Below are 15,576 nucleotides of genomic sequence, written 5' to 3' on the forward strand. Positions count from 1 at the left end.
TCTTCTTCCCGGCTCTACCTCCTCCCCCCAGCAGCGCAGGGGCCAGGGAATGGGGGAGTGCAGGTCAGTTCATTCCAAGTTGTTACTGCCGCTTCTCTTAAAGGAAAAGGAGTCCTTACACCATTGTCCCTTGCTCCAGTGGATCCCCTACTCACGGCGAAAGAGTGAATCCTGCCCGCTGGGGGGCAAATCCTTACCCCATCGGATTTGCCCCAAGTGCGGGCTTTACCAGTCCTGGTCCTTTAAGGAGCCGTAGCCACTCGCTCTGGCGTGGGTCATCACACAGACTTTAAATGCGCTCCGGCCTGGGTCGGCGTATCGACCTTAAATGCGCCTCCGTACAGACTTAGATGCGTAAATGCAAAATGCGTAAATGCGCCTCGACCTGTGCCCAGGATTCACAACAGTCTCAGGCTCAGGCATCTCCTTTAACAAAGCACCTCCCCATCGGCAGGGGTCATCCCACGGACTCTAGATGCGTACCATGCTCAGGCTCTGGCATCTCTTCTCGACGTGGGTCCTCCACGGGCTGCGAGTGGGTCTCTGCTTGCTCCACCGAGGACTGTTTGCAAAGGGGCTGCTGGCCAGGGGGACTCAGCCGCGGCACACGTTGTTCCGTTCCATCTTCACTGACCTCTTATCTGTGTGGCCGTTTCTCTTAGATCTCAGTCCTTTCTGGGTGAACTCGGCCCGGTGGGCGTCCCGGGGGCGGGGCTCTCCCCGAGTTCCCCAAGCGCCTCCGCCGCCGCCATCCTCGACGGGGCGGGCACCGGCACGGAGCGGGCACCGGCACGGCCCGGCCCGGCCCAGCCCAGGCCGCCGGCCCGGCCGGGAGCGGGGGCCGTGCCCCCCTCCCTTCTCCTTGCTCCTGGGCAAAGGCACACCTTTCCGGTTCCTTTGTCCGACGTAAATAGGGCAATTCGCAGAGGCGCGGATTGGCTCAAGCCCCGAGGGGGATGGGAGTCCGGTGTGATGGGCAGCTTCTGCCACCCGGACCTCCCCCCCCACTTCAAACCATAACAGTCATTCACATATTTCTCTCCCTGACCAAGTTCAGCAAAACCTATGCCTCCGCACTTTGAGACATCTGTACTTTAAAACACTACGTACACCTTCCACCTGTTAGCACACAACAGTTGTGCATGGCAAAATAAAAAACTACCTGTTCAGTACTTACAGCCTGTTTAAGCCAGGTTTTCAAAAAGAAAGAAAGATCATTTTTGGTTTCCTTTTGTTTAGAGATGAAAATTGTCAGAGGGCATTCTAGCTGTTTCACAGCTGACAGACATGGTATCATGTTACAAAGGATTGTGGGGTTGCAAGTCACAGTTAGCACCAATGCTAACGCATGAGTATTTTACATGGGTTTTCAGTCTATTAGCCTACTGGATAACCTTTTTGGCTTTATTTTTAGCAGAATCCCACAGACTGGGAATCGCTCACATTGATAAAGAGTCATATCTGCTCCCCATTCAAGCAAACCCAGCTCCCTGCTAGTTCTGGTAGGCCAACAACTGCAGGAAAAGCACCCATTTGCTTTTTCCCTGGTGTAAACCCTCCTGAAATGCCAATGGGAAAATTTTGTGTGGAAGGATGCAGAATGAAGCAAGTGTTCTTCATATCATTAATGCTGTTCCCAGTTCTGGACTCTGTAGTTCCACCTATGCTGCAGAAAGACTGTGAAATTTTTCCAGGAGCTCAGTGTTACCTGGGGTAATTCACTTTCAAAGGCTGCAATTGCCCTGCCAGGCTGGTAGGACTGTGAGGCACAAAGATCAAATCACCAAATTGCCCAGGAATGCAGGCAGGATTGGTTATATATATGTGTATGGGGCCACTATGAGAGAGAGATGCAACACAGGACAACGTGGTGGTCTCCTGGGTCTTTAATATGTCTGTCATGTGGAGTGTTGTAGAACTGAACAATATAGACCTTTTAATTAGAGGTGGAGACAGACACCTCATGCATCCATGCCAGAAATATCCAACCTGCCTGCTTTAAATAGCTTTTCATCCATGGCCGAGCTCTTTAAACTTTCTCCTTTTATTAAAACAGCTCAACTGAGACCATTTTAATGTGCCCCCATCTAGTTATTTTATTGGAAAATATTAAAAGTGTGGACCAGGTGAAATTAAATGCTTTGAAAGTGGAAATCAAGCAGTACTTTCAGTTTTTAAAACCAGCTTCCTCTCCTTGTGCTGATGCACTTAATAGTATCCTCTTATTTAAGAGGTATTGTTTGAGCTAAAATTGTGAATAACACTGTAATGGGCACGAACAAAGGAAATGATAAGTAAGAAAAATATAGCTCATTAGAAAGAGTGTGATTAAAAGGATAAATGGACTTCCAAAGGCTTGGAACAATTTTCTCTAGGTATTAACCAATCCTCTTAGCATTCCTTCCACAACGTGCCAAGGGTAGACAGGAATAAAGGCAGGAGAAGCCAAAGATAGCATGTCCTCCCCCAGGTGCTGAGACCAGCAGGTCGCCTTTGAGGAAAGACTGAAAGGGTTGCACAGAACAGACTCCTTCTTGAGCACAGAAGTCGTGTCTCTTTTGTGGAAAAGACCAAGCTGTTACTTTACAGAACTGAACATGCCACTTTCCAGGCTGGCATGTCCTAGATGAAGGCTTAGCCTGGATGGTCAAGCCTTGTGTGTGAGTCAAGAGGCAGCTGATGCCCCCACAACCATGTGCGCAGGTTAAAGTCCATACATAACCAGAAGGACAGCAGTGCCCACATACCTTTTCCTAAGCCAGCCGGGCAGCCAGCCTTCCAAAGTACTTCTAATTTCAGGTGAGAAAGGCTAAGAGAAGAGAGGGTTTTAGGACAGTAGTTGGCAAGAATCTAACTCCTCAAATGCATACATTGAAAGGTTTTTTCATCTATAATTAAAATATCTCCTTCTAGAGCACTACTTGTGTTTTAGGGCCCATCTGACACTGGTTTAGGTCCCACCTGACACTAAGGTCATTTACGAAGGACAAGAACAAAGACCTGGGTACCACCATCATAGACACAGGATCGTCACTGTTGTGGTATCAACAGTGTTGGTCTCAGCCCTGTGCCAGGCTGCGCACAAGTCCAGGATGGGAATCCAACCACACTCCTTCTCCCCAGAGAAGGCTGGCCCCGACTGGGCTGCCCTTTTGGTTGTGAGCAAGCACTGGAAGAGTTTTCTGGACATTCAAACAGTTCTCTGACCCCAAACAAGCATTCTCCTTAGCATGACTTTGAAGTAGCTTGTATATCAACCAATGTCTGCCACAGACGTTCTGCTGCAGAACATCCCTTTCTTTGTAACTAGAGGTGTGATACGGTGATGGTAGTGGGATCCTAGCGCATTTTTGTGGTTCACATTATCCAAAAGCTCAGAAACATTCCTCCAGGCAAGAGCAGAGTTCAAGAGCTGGCAAAGAGCAATCCCTGGAGGAGAGAGAGGGACTATAGGGTACAGAGTCAGTGAGGCAAAAGGGCATATTCTGGTATAATCAAGCTGTAAATGCTGACTGTTAAAACACACCTATCCCATCTACCCTGGCAGAGGACCAGTGTAAGCTGCACCAGTTCAGCTGGGAGGGAGCTGAGGACTTCCTTAGAGGCAGCATGACAAAGACATGACACCAAAGCTGGCCTTTGGTGAACCTGATGTAAGATGCAGCAAATCCATTTTATACAGGTCCTGCTGAAAGGACAGCTGTGTATGTTCGTATCACAGCACTCACAAAAAAAAAGGAAAGGAGAGCAATGGGAACAGTACTCCTCTCAAATTTTACGTTGTTGCGCTTCTTATTTTAATGAACAAAGTGATAAAGACAGAGTAATACAAATAAGAAATGTAAAATATGACTTTGATTTGACCTAAAGATGATATGAGATATGGACAATAAATAAAATATTTCTGAAACTAAGGAATAAATCTAGCTCTGGGAATTCTCAGGGAGGGGAAAAAAGCATTCATAAAAATTCACTCCTCTCTGAGCTGCAGCCCTGAACCTCCCATGCACTAGATGGGAGACACTGATAAATCTAGGAGGCCATACGTGCCAACCAGCTCATATGTTTTCAGTGAGCAATGACAGGGAGCCAAATTGCTTTATTCCGATTAGTGAAGGTCCTCTGACTGCAAAATACACTGTGCGAAAAAAATATTGAGTTTTAGTTCGCTGACACATCAATTTAAGAGAATTATTGCTCTCACATAGAGGCCAAAGCATGTATCTCCCTTCATGTATGTGCAGTAAAAACTAATTGTCAACTTTTATGTAGGGGTGAGAGGGGAGGGAGGGATGGGAACGGTACCTCTCCGACCTGCGGCAGCATGTTCCGACTCTCATGTGTTATCTCACAATGCAAACGGCGGTAAACTACAGGCATTTTGGTTTATTCCTAAGGATAAAATAAGGTCTCTGTAAACAGCATAAGCATGACTCCCACTTTTTTAGCTGCCTTTTCTCTAAAGGATTTTCAAGAAAGCTTTTTTGTCCAGCTTCTTAGCCATAAAGTCTCACATATGGCAAAAGAGGCCACTAATGAAAGCCACAACTAGCCCATCCCCTGCTGCCTCTTAAATCTTGCTCATTTTACCCACTGAAGTAGTTTTGGGGGGGTCAAGGGGGAGGCGGGATGCCAAGGTGCTTGTGATATGTGGTCATCTCAGTGCCTCGTCCGGGCGGGCTTTAAGCCCTGTCATGTGCCGGAGCCGATTCAATTATGCTATTTCCCGATTTGCCATGATGCTCCCTGTGCTCAGAGGAAGGGGGGCGGCGAGTCCTACGCGCGCTAATACCACTCAGACAATAGGCATGTGAAATTGATGTTCATGCAATATCTTTAAGTCTCCGGAGATTTGTATTTTAGCTATTGTATGAAACGCTTCGCTTTCATTGCCTCTCTCCTTCACCTTTGTTTCCCAGCTCACCGTCTCATCTTCCGCCTTGGCTGGGGCTCCTGCCTGCTGCGGGTTTCTTCATTGCATATTCAGGAGATCTACCGGTGCAAAGCAACTCATTTTCACCACCTGAAATTCGCACCGTGAAGGCAGAAATAATCAAATATTTTGAAAAAAACTGGTGAAGCGAAACACTGTGCATTAATTATTGTGATAGTTATAGGATAATAACTAATTATTAATTATGCTTCCCAGCAATTCCTGCTGAGTATTTTGTTGAAATCTTCAGCTCGGCATTGAAATTTATATTAATTCTTCTAATGCAGTGTTTTACAATCAAAATACATAGCATGCTCCCATTTTTGACAGAACGTTTTTCTCTGTGATAAAACGGGCACTGACTGGTCTTTCCTTAGGATGAGAAAATAAGAATTTACACAGCTAACTACTCTGGCACCACCTATGCCAAAACCAGAAAAACAAAGAGAGCGAGCGAACAAAAATGGGGTTTTCAAATCCCAGATTCCTCCTATCCCAAGTCGTTTTGCCACTTCTCCGTTCTCTCACAACAGGCTGCCTTTGGTCTGCTTTCGAAACGAAGGCCCAGCGGAGGACAGACAACCGTAAGAACAAAGGGGACCAAAGAGGAGAGGAGCTTTGGTCCCTCCTGCCGGCACGGAGGGACCGCCGGGCCCAGCCGAGCTCTCTGTGGCTGCCGAGGCTGGGCCCTGATCCACAGGGCTTGCCTGGACGTCCCTGCTGAAGGGGAATGAGATCCAGAAGGAAAGCATGAAAAGGACTTTAGAAAATATCTTGCGCCTTTCTGCTGTTTTTGAAAATATGGAATACCAGGGAAGTACGTCAGTGTGACAGGGAGCTGGGGAGGCAAACGAGAGGGGATGAGCAGGCAGCGAGGTAGAGACAGGGTGGGAAAATCTGCCAAGGGGGAGATTTGTGGGATGGCTCTGGGCAGGGTCAGGGCTGACTTTGCTGGGCTTTGGGATGCAGCAATACTTTTGCCAGGTACTAGACAGTCTGGGTTGGTCCATCTAGGGGAGAGTGGAAGAAGGTGGAAGCAGGGAAGCAAGTGTTTGGGGTAGACCAAAGCGTATCAGAAATGCATGCATGGGAGGAGGTCAAAGTACTGCTGGATTAAAAACAAAAACAAACAAACAAAAAAAAACCCTAAATATTTTTAGAGCCACTATTTGACATAGCTAAACAGTGTTCAAGCGTTCAGACCTTAACAGCACTAACACAAAGGGAAATTTCTTAATGACAGCATTTCCTATACAGTCCTTTATCTGTATCAGAGACGCATAACAGGAGCTGGGCAATCTAATGGAGATAAACTGCTCAAAAGAAATAAAAAACCACAACACTTCCACATGGCACTGGCTGCTACCTCAGCTCCTTGTTCCCTGGCAGCTTCCCAAACACACAAGTTCATACCGTGAATGTTGAATTGAAAAAGCTGGAGGGCAGAGCTCCCGTGGAAACCACAGAGGGAGAGCATACATGAAGAAGAAGCTTTCTGCATGACAAGATTTAAACTGGAAGGTAGTTCTACTGGGGAAATAGCCCCACATACCAAGACTGAGCCAGGAAAAAATGGCCTCGCTAGAGTGTTGTTGATTAATCCTGCCGTGATCCAAAGAAGCAGCAATTTGCTACTTAATTGTAGCCAGTCACAAAAAGGAAAGAAAAGAAAAAAAAAAAAAAAACCAAACCAGTCAGAAAGCATTTCCTCACTACATCTAGGTCAGCTTTTAAAAATTTTTGTTCATGGTGACTTATTCCTCATGCAGAGCGTTGTTATTTATTTAAATAATAGATAGATACCTACCTCGAGATACAGAATCTGGCGTGCTGCAAAGCATGTAAACAAATTAAAGCTGGGCTCAGTGCCCAGATAAGAAAGCTCACCAAAACCAAGCAAGCCAACCCCAAAAGCCAGGTCTCAACAGAAGAGTCCCAAAATAATATATGAGGTATGAGAGTAAAAAGCTGTAATGCACATGACTGGAAATGTCTGATTAGTAGTATTACATGAGCCTATGTGTCAAGGCTTGCTTATGATAAGCCCTGCACAACTATATAGTGAGAGATGGTCCTTGCTGCCTACAAAGAAGAGGCAGTCAAGTCATGAAAGAAGAATCTGAGATTTAAAGAAGATATGAGATTTGGCCCAAGTTGCATGCAGAGCAAGAATCAGCTACGGACTGCTTTCCTCCCAGTCCCGAATTCAGAGATCACATTGCTGCTGAGATTCATGGTTCATCTCCTGAAATCCAGCATGTTATATCAAATGGAAACCTGACCTTCCTTCTTTGACCTCATACCGCACCTTTAAAGTCAAGGAAAGGAAATTCAGGGTTGAAGTCTGAAGCTGATAAGGACAGGGTTGGGAGGAGGTGAGAAAAAAACTGTAGAAGAGATGTCTAGTTTGAGAAAAATCATCCAGGACAGAAAGCAAGGACAATCCTGTATCTGTCTCATTTGCCTTGGAAGGACATGACAAAGCAGCAGTCACTCAACAGCCTCAGGCCTGGATAATTAAAACCTTTATATAATATCAGGTAAAAGAGTAAACAGTCTTTCCTTGGCATACTGAATTCAACCCCCCTTCCTTTCCCACTGGCAGCTCAGGGTTGTAGGTTTTTTTCTTTTCCAGAGCATCTTGAACAGATAATCAGAGCGTGCTGACATTCAGCAGTAATCAATTAGCACCTACTTTAGATTAAATTGAGAATATGTAAATTGGGCTCCTCATCAGGCACCACAGTCAACATTTCAGAGACACTCACCATGCTCTGAACATATCAAACAGATGAAATGCAGAAGTTGTTCCAAATCCTACTCCAAAATGGGAGGCCAGGTGGGCTATACCAACCGTTTAAGATTACTTTTATCTGTTTTTTTTTTTTTTAACCTTATTAACTTGCTTTAAATTAGCCTCTACAATTCTTTTGCCAACCTGAGACAAACATGACCTTTTTTATGGAGTTATTTACGTACATAATATGACAAAACGCACCACTTTTACACATTAATGCAAGGAATCTGAACCCTAAAAGGTGCATTACAGCATTCCCCCTGGTTGCCCTTTAGTCCTTCTTGCAGTGAAAACACGGCCATGACCAGACGTCAAGAGCTCATGCTGGTCCTGGCAACGCTGGAGATAATTCAACTTTGCTACATAAAAAGACAAGGAGGATAATCCTTGGTGTCATCCCACTCCCAGCACCACAGCACCCACACCTACTGGTTAGCTAAGTTTCTGCTGGACCCAGTCCAGAAGTCCTACGTTGGTACACGTTCAACAGACGAGCTTGCAGGAACCACTTCCTTCTTCAAACACTGAGCAAGGAGCTTGGCTAGAGCAGTGTAATTATTCTTATCGTTGGGATTTTTTTTCCCTGTCTTCATAGCAAGCTTTCTGTCAGAGCCTATCTTGGGTCAGTCTGCCTGACCTCTCACTATAAATTAAAAATGCTGGTTCTTCACCACCTGACTTTCACAGCATCCCCCCAAAGCCAATCACATTTGGAGAAAGAGACAATAACTAGACCCCACCTAAAGTCGATATTGTAATTGGTGTTCATTAAAAAGAGCATCTAACCTGGGTGAGGATGAAGGAAAGCTTGGATGTGTTAAAAATACATATATCTGAGTGGCTTTTTTATATCCTTTTTGTCTCTAGAGGTCATCGTCTTACAAAGAGGGTCTTTTCTTCTGGCCTCTGAATGCATGTGATTGCCATGACTATAGGGGCTTTGCATTTCATTCCGACTCCACAAAAGCCGTATGCTTCAGCCTCCTCTTCTCCCCCTCCAGCCGCATTATAGGTGAGATCGTTTCTCTAGAGACCAGTTTGTCATTTTTTGCTCGAACCTATCCCATTTACATAACTCATAACGCATTAGCAAAAATGTCCCCCTCAAACCATGGCGCACACACACATATATATGTATATATCCGTATAAAGCTGTCATGTTGTGCCTACAATAGCATAACAACGTACAGCAGATAGATTATACTTGTCCCACAGTTTGTTTTTGTGATTAGCAGGCACGATGCAGCCTCAATAGATATTAGCATGTCCGGGAAGCACTCACAGTAAATTGCAGAGCTACTAATAATTTAGATATTTTTATGACTGTTCAGTGGTGGCTAATTTCGTCTAATAAAATCCCATTAAGTTGCTGCCTGGTCCTTTTCCTTCCTCCAAGTCCCCGAACGGGACTTATATGCTAATTGCAACCAGTATATGCTAATTAGACCTCATTTCCATTTCTTAAAGAGATAAGCGCTGCCTTGTGCCAACCAATCATTACAACGTCCCACCTTTGCCGCAACCTTTCAGTCTGGCTCACGCAGAGCCGCGATAAAACCTGCCTTCCCGCTCCGCGCAGCCCCGGAGCGTCGGGGAGGGGGGTGGCTCTGAGAAGAGGGGTGGGGGGGCCCTGAGAAGGGGGAGAGACGCTGAGAAGGGGAGGGAGGCCCTGAGAATGGCGGGGGGAGGGTGGGGACGGGACGGGGACGGGGACGTGCCGCTCCGCCTTGCAGCGCGGGAGCGCGGGTGGCCGCCGCTCGGCGGGCGGCCGCCCGGGCAGGCGCGGAGCGGAGGGGAGCGGCGGGGCGGGGTGGCCTGACCTGACCTGGACCGCCCGGTGCTTCGTCGCACCGCAGCGACCCGCACCGCCGGCCGCGGGCGGGAACCGCCGCACCCTCCTGCCCTCGCCGCCTTTTGGGTCGTCGCTGGGGAATTTACATGGGTCTTCTTCGTATGCGAGTGGAAAAGCAAGCGAGGCTGGGCTGAGGGCGGGATTCGATCCTGTGAGCTCCGATCCTGCGGGCTCCTCTTCCCTCTCCTCCTCTTCCTCCGGAGGAGGAGCAGCCCTCCCTCTCCCCCCTCCTTGTTCGCCGCACGCCCTGGCTGCGGGCCGCCCCGGCTCCGGCAGCTCTCCATCACGCCCAGCCCACGCGGACTCATTAGAGCTTCGGGGAAGCAATCAAGAGTTTATCGTGCTTGAAGGGGCGGCGAGTCTCCTTGCACTGCCTTAATGTGATTTCGCGGCGCTGCCGTGTAGTCGGGATGAGATCCATATTAAAGATCGGGTAGCGGAGAGAGAGCGCGCAAGAGCAGGAGGAGGGAAGCGCCGCTCGGTTCTGAAAAGCACAAGGTGCCTTTTCGAAGTGCTGCCTTGCGGTATCGTCCGCTTTGCTTTCGGGAGGGTGACCTTCGAATCCCCGCCCCGAGATTCCTCAAGATTTTTGACGCTGAATACGGGATAGTTCGGGTAAATTCCATGCTCTATGTTAAGCCGGCAGCCTTCCTTCGTGCTCTCGGGAGCGGAGTCTGAGCTGATCGGCGCTGGGGTGAAAGCCCACCGGGGAGGAAATCACTGCGCGGAAGTTAAGAGGGCGGCTGCCAAGTTAACACGGGTGTAAATTCAGAGCAGTGCCACCGCCACGGTGCAACTCCACAGGGAGTTTAGGCGAGTAGTTTATCAGCACATACTTCTCCCTATAAAAGGCGTTTCTTGAAATTACTTCGAAATTACATTTCCCCTCTGCTATCCCCCGCCCCCCGAAAGCTAATTGTAACATTCCACTGTTTGAAAAAGACAATCGCGAATTCGAAGGAGCTGGGAACATTAGCGAGGCCATTGTTTGAAAAAGAAGCAGCCTTGAAACATCATTTGCAAATCTATTCATTATTCTGAAATGCTAAATGCAGTTAAGAGCGTGTTCAGCATCTGTCTCTAACCAGCTCCCTTATTACCACCCCGTGGAAGAAGAACTCAGACAGGCAGAGCGTTACTTCAGGACACCCGAACGCTGCGGATGGGGAGGGTTCCCGAAACACGCAGAACCCTCCGCCCCCACCCCAGACAGGGCTCTTCACGACTGTCCTTTGTGCTCCCCTTGACGAACGAGGGTAGACTGTAGACAAACAAGGCTCCTGATTTTCGTGGGTAAAATGAAGCCCCGATGTTGGCTCTGGGAGGTCGGCGATGGTACACCAGGGATGAATTTGCCCGCGTATGCCTCACACTGAGGCAATTCTCCCCTTAACCAAAATCATTATCCGCCTGATTTCCCCTCCACCTTTCTTATCACTCCCCTCTGTACACACACACAGACACACACACACACAGACACACTCACGCTCTTTTTCCCCGGCCTGTCAGTCACAGCTATCTATGCAAGAGGACTGAACTTCATCCCTCGGTGTCTCCCGAAAGGTCACAAAGCAGCAGATGCAAATACAGAGCAGGTTGCTGGAATTCTCTGTCTGGGGCAATAGGACAAAAGGGCAGCATCCCCTTTGGTGGTGGTACCCGGGCAACCATCCGCCGAAGGTAACATTTAATCATAAGGTGGAGGGGAGAACTGGCAGCTCCCCGGTGTAAGGTAGTTGTATCAGCTGCACACTGATGCTGTGAGGGAGGCTCAACAGCGGCAGCAGGAGCAGCACGGAGATGCTCGTGTAAGATGGCAGGAGAGGGAAAGGGCATGCAAGGCGAAAATCCATCAATATGTAAAAATTTTTGCGAAGGCTACTTTCCTTCAGTAAAATTAAATGGACTCTAGGGAGAGGAGGGGTCCTGAAGAGCTGATCTCCTTATTGCCTCTGCATCTCTATACCTGTCCCTTCTGCCGTTACTGATTATTTAACTCTGTAGCCGCACTGTAACTTTAGAAAGAGCTCCAGGATGCAGTTGGTTTGAAGGAGGCCATACAAAATAAAATTTTATATTTTATTGCATTGTATTGTTCGGCATTTTAAAGAGGTAAATTAATCACTAAACTGCTGTTCTGTGCTTTAAACTACCAGCTGTTCAGTGCTCTGAATTACAAGATTTATCCTTCAGGATTTTTTTTTAATCATTTTTTTCCACCTTTCGTAGAAAGACTTTATAGGGAAATAAGAACGTGCTGGGGAGCGGAGGAGGGGATTAAGAGACAAAGAATCACACCGTGCTTTGGTCTTCATCCCACATCAGATGACTTGGTGACAGCCCTTCCCCTGTGGGCTTTACAGCTTAATTACCTGGATTGTGGGCTTTCCGCTCCTTCCAATCGTCCTTAGACTTTATTAGTATTTAGACCATCTCACTTAGTCTGTCGAGTTTTCTCTTTACCCTGGCAGCTGTAGCGTTAAACACACACAAAAGGCCTTTGGTAAGCCCTCATCCCTGTGATCTGTGCTTAAATTGAACACCACCAACTCTGACCACAGCGGGGACCTTTTTACCTTCGTTACAGGTAGAAGTGAGGCAATAAAAAGAACCGCGAGGTGGGGTGTGGGAAGGTGTTTGCAAATGCCCTCCAAGGTGTCCACAAGCCCCCTCCCATTCAGAGAGTGCGCAGGGCTGATGAATGGGGGGGAAGGGAGGATGGTGGAGTAGTGATACTGTGCATTCAAATTCTCCCCTTTTCCTTCAGCTCTTCTAAATCACTTCTCTGCACTTTTCATGGACGCGGGGTGCTGAGCCCTGGATTAGGCAGCAGGAGCCATCTGACCCCTTCCCTTTTTGTACACCTGGCTGGTGGCAGCTCACCTGTAACCTGTGCTCAAAGCATCTGCACTGTGCTCAGGAAGGGCAGAGCTCAGAGTTTCTGCTGGGAAATGATGCCAGCATGCTGAGCTGAAGTTGCAGCCCATCCAACTGGTGTGTCAGGGCCTGAGCTACAGCACAGAGTGTGGCTGGGCTCTCCACTCTCCACACAGCGGACAGGGTAGACAAACCTAGAATCTTCTTTGCAGCTCCAACATTGCTTCTTCAGCCATTGCGCCTCTACCAGTTTCTCTCTCATTTGCTTCTGTGTTATACTGGAGAAGATGACTTCTGCAGAGAGTGGGACATAGAATCATAGAATCATAGAATGGTTAGGATTGGAAGGGACCTCAAAGATCATCTAGTTCCAACCCCCCTGCCATGGACAAGGACACCCTCCACTACACCAGGTTGCCCAAAGCCTCATCCAACCTGGTCTTGAACACCTCCAGGGATGGGGCATCCACAACTTCTCTGGGCAACCTGTTCCAGTGCCTTACCACCCTCTGAGTGAAAAATTTCTTCCTTATATCCAATCTAAATCTACCCTCTTTCCGTTTAAATCCATTGCCCCTTGTGCTATCACTACACGTCCTTGTAAAAAGTCTCTCTCCAGCTTTCCTGTAGGCCCCCTTTAGGTACTGGAAGGCTGCTATAAGATCACCTGGAGCCTTCTCTTCTCCAGGCTGAACAGCCCCAACTCTGTCAGCCTGCCTTCATAGCAGAGGTGCTCCAGACTTCAAATCATCTTCGTGGCCCTCCTCTGGACCCGCTCCAGCAGCTCCATGTCCTTCTTTTGCTGGGGACTCCAGAGCTGAACACAGTACTCCAGGTGTGGTCTCACGAGAGCTGAGTAGAGGGGCAGAATCACTTCCCTCGACCTGCTGGCCACGCTTCTTTTGATGCAGCCCAGGATACGGTTGGCTTTCTGGGCTGCCAGTGCACATTGCTGGCTCATGTTGAGCTTCTCATCCAACAGCACTCCCAAGTCCTTTTCCTCAGGGCTGCTCTCAATCCATTCTCTGCTCAGCCTGTACTTGTGCTTTGGGGATTGCCCCGACTACACGAGAGTGAGAAGACCAGGTCTCTGCTTCTGCGCTACTGCTAACCCTTAGCAAATTACACTGCTGTGCTCATGTTTGTCCTCTCCTTTGTAAAACTGAGTTAGCATTGCCATCCCATTCTTGGGAAGTGCAAGATCTAGATGGAAAGTCCTCATACAAGTTCTAAGACTGGGCTGAATGTTCTGATACATAACTGAGAGAGCCCCCCACACAAGCATAACCTTCATCCTATATGACAGGTGAGAATGCAAGTTGAATGCTTACAACGTGTCTGGTAGCCAGAGAAAATATAGGAAATGAAAGTCTCTTGGTAGGGTCAAGAGATATCACACAGGCCTTCTGAGCATTAGTTTTGCAGTAGGTCTAGGTTTATCACTAAGACATTGCCTTCAGGCACCAGTGAAAAGTCCCAAATTTCTGCCACTGCCTTTTGAATCTCCTCTTACCTAGAGCTACAGTCCTCCTCCTCCTCCAGTCAGAGAGATGGTAACTGGTTGAGTCCAAAGCCTGAGTGACCATTGCTGCGAAGACTCAGCCTCCTAAGAGCAACACCACATCCTGCTACCATTCCTCAAAGCATCTTGTGGCCAACAGCTAGGGATGTTCTCTGCTTTTGTAGTATCTGCCCAAACATCCTTCCCCAAACACATCTCCAGAAAACTTCACATGCTGGTTTCTTCATGCTTGCATAGAGTGTCCTCTCAGTCATTTTCTCAAACTTTTCTGAAGTTCAATCCAAACCTGCCGTTTCCCCCTTTCTGTTGCTCTGAAAGGGCTCACAGGCTTCACTTTCGAATAGCACTTGGCCACGTAGCTATACCAGTGCTATTCATTTCATTAAAACATTCTAATTGAGAACGAGATGCACAGCCTGTCATGAGCAGCATCCTGAGTGAGCAGACATGCGTGGACACTGGACCCAACAAAATGACCACAGATCAAGCCAGAGGAAGCCGAAGGGAATAGACCTTTCTCTGATAACCGTTCTCCCTGCTCTCACCAATACACATCCAGCCATTTTCAGGGAAAAAAAAAAAAAAAGAAAAAAAAAAGAAAAAAAAAAAGAGCATTTGGAGTGCAGTGCAGTCATTATTTCACGTCTACCTGAAACCAAGACAGAGAAGAAAGAGAAGATATTATTAGTTCTTCCATGTGCTAGACATGTATATTAAACACAATCTACTATGTTTAGTTAACATAATTAAACATAATTGTTGTGGGTTGGGCTGCTCCAGCAACCGGACCCCCCCCCACCCCCCACAGCCGGTCACTCCCCCTCCCCCACCCCCAGGAATGAGGGAGAGAATTAAAGAAGAAACAGGAAACCCGTGGGTTGAGATAAGAACAATTTAATACAGATGATTTAATACACAGTGTAGATGCTCACCACCCCCTCTTATCCGCAGCCCATCTCGTTCCGAAGCTGCAATCCCGGATGAACGCGAGGCCCCGAAATAGAGAGGGGCAGAGAGAGAGAGAGAGAGTACTCCGAGAGTGGGAGTACTGGGAGAGAGAGAAAAAGAAAGAAAAACAATAGAGCAAAAGTGCAGCAAGCGCAAAAGAGCAATAGCGGCGAAAGAGCCAAAGCACAAAAGCCCTTCTGTCCGGCTGACACTCACTTTTATACTGGGCATGACGCTGCATGATATGGAATACTAATTGGCCAGTTTGGCCCTCAATCTTAAGTTCCACCACAAATCACAAGGGGAATCGTGTCCCCCTTGTCCCAGCTATGCTCCCCCCTTATCCCGCCGTGCTTCTGCACTCCGGCACACTGAAAAGTCCTTGGAGTTTCACATCCAACCACAAACATCAACTTGCTATCAGCATTCTTCTCAGAGTGAGCCTCTGAGTAAAACCAAAACACGGAGCTCTTCTAGCTGCTAAAAAGAAGAGCGAACCCTGTCCCAGCTAAAACCAGGACAATAATCTATTCAGGAGGATCTATATTTGCTTTAGACTGCGTGACCACATAGCCCAGCTTGGCCTAAAAGAACCTGGACCATCCCAGAGAAAATCTTTAGCAGTAAGAACCTTTTTCCCTCAAAGT

Source organism: Tauraco erythrolophus, chromosome 1 (genome assembly GCF_009769465.1).
Source record: "Tauraco erythrolophus isolate bTauEry1 chromosome 1, bTauEry1.pri, whole genome shotgun sequence".
Lineage (NCBI taxonomy): Eukaryota > Metazoa > Chordata > Aves > Musophagiformes > Musophagidae > Tauraco > Tauraco erythrolophus.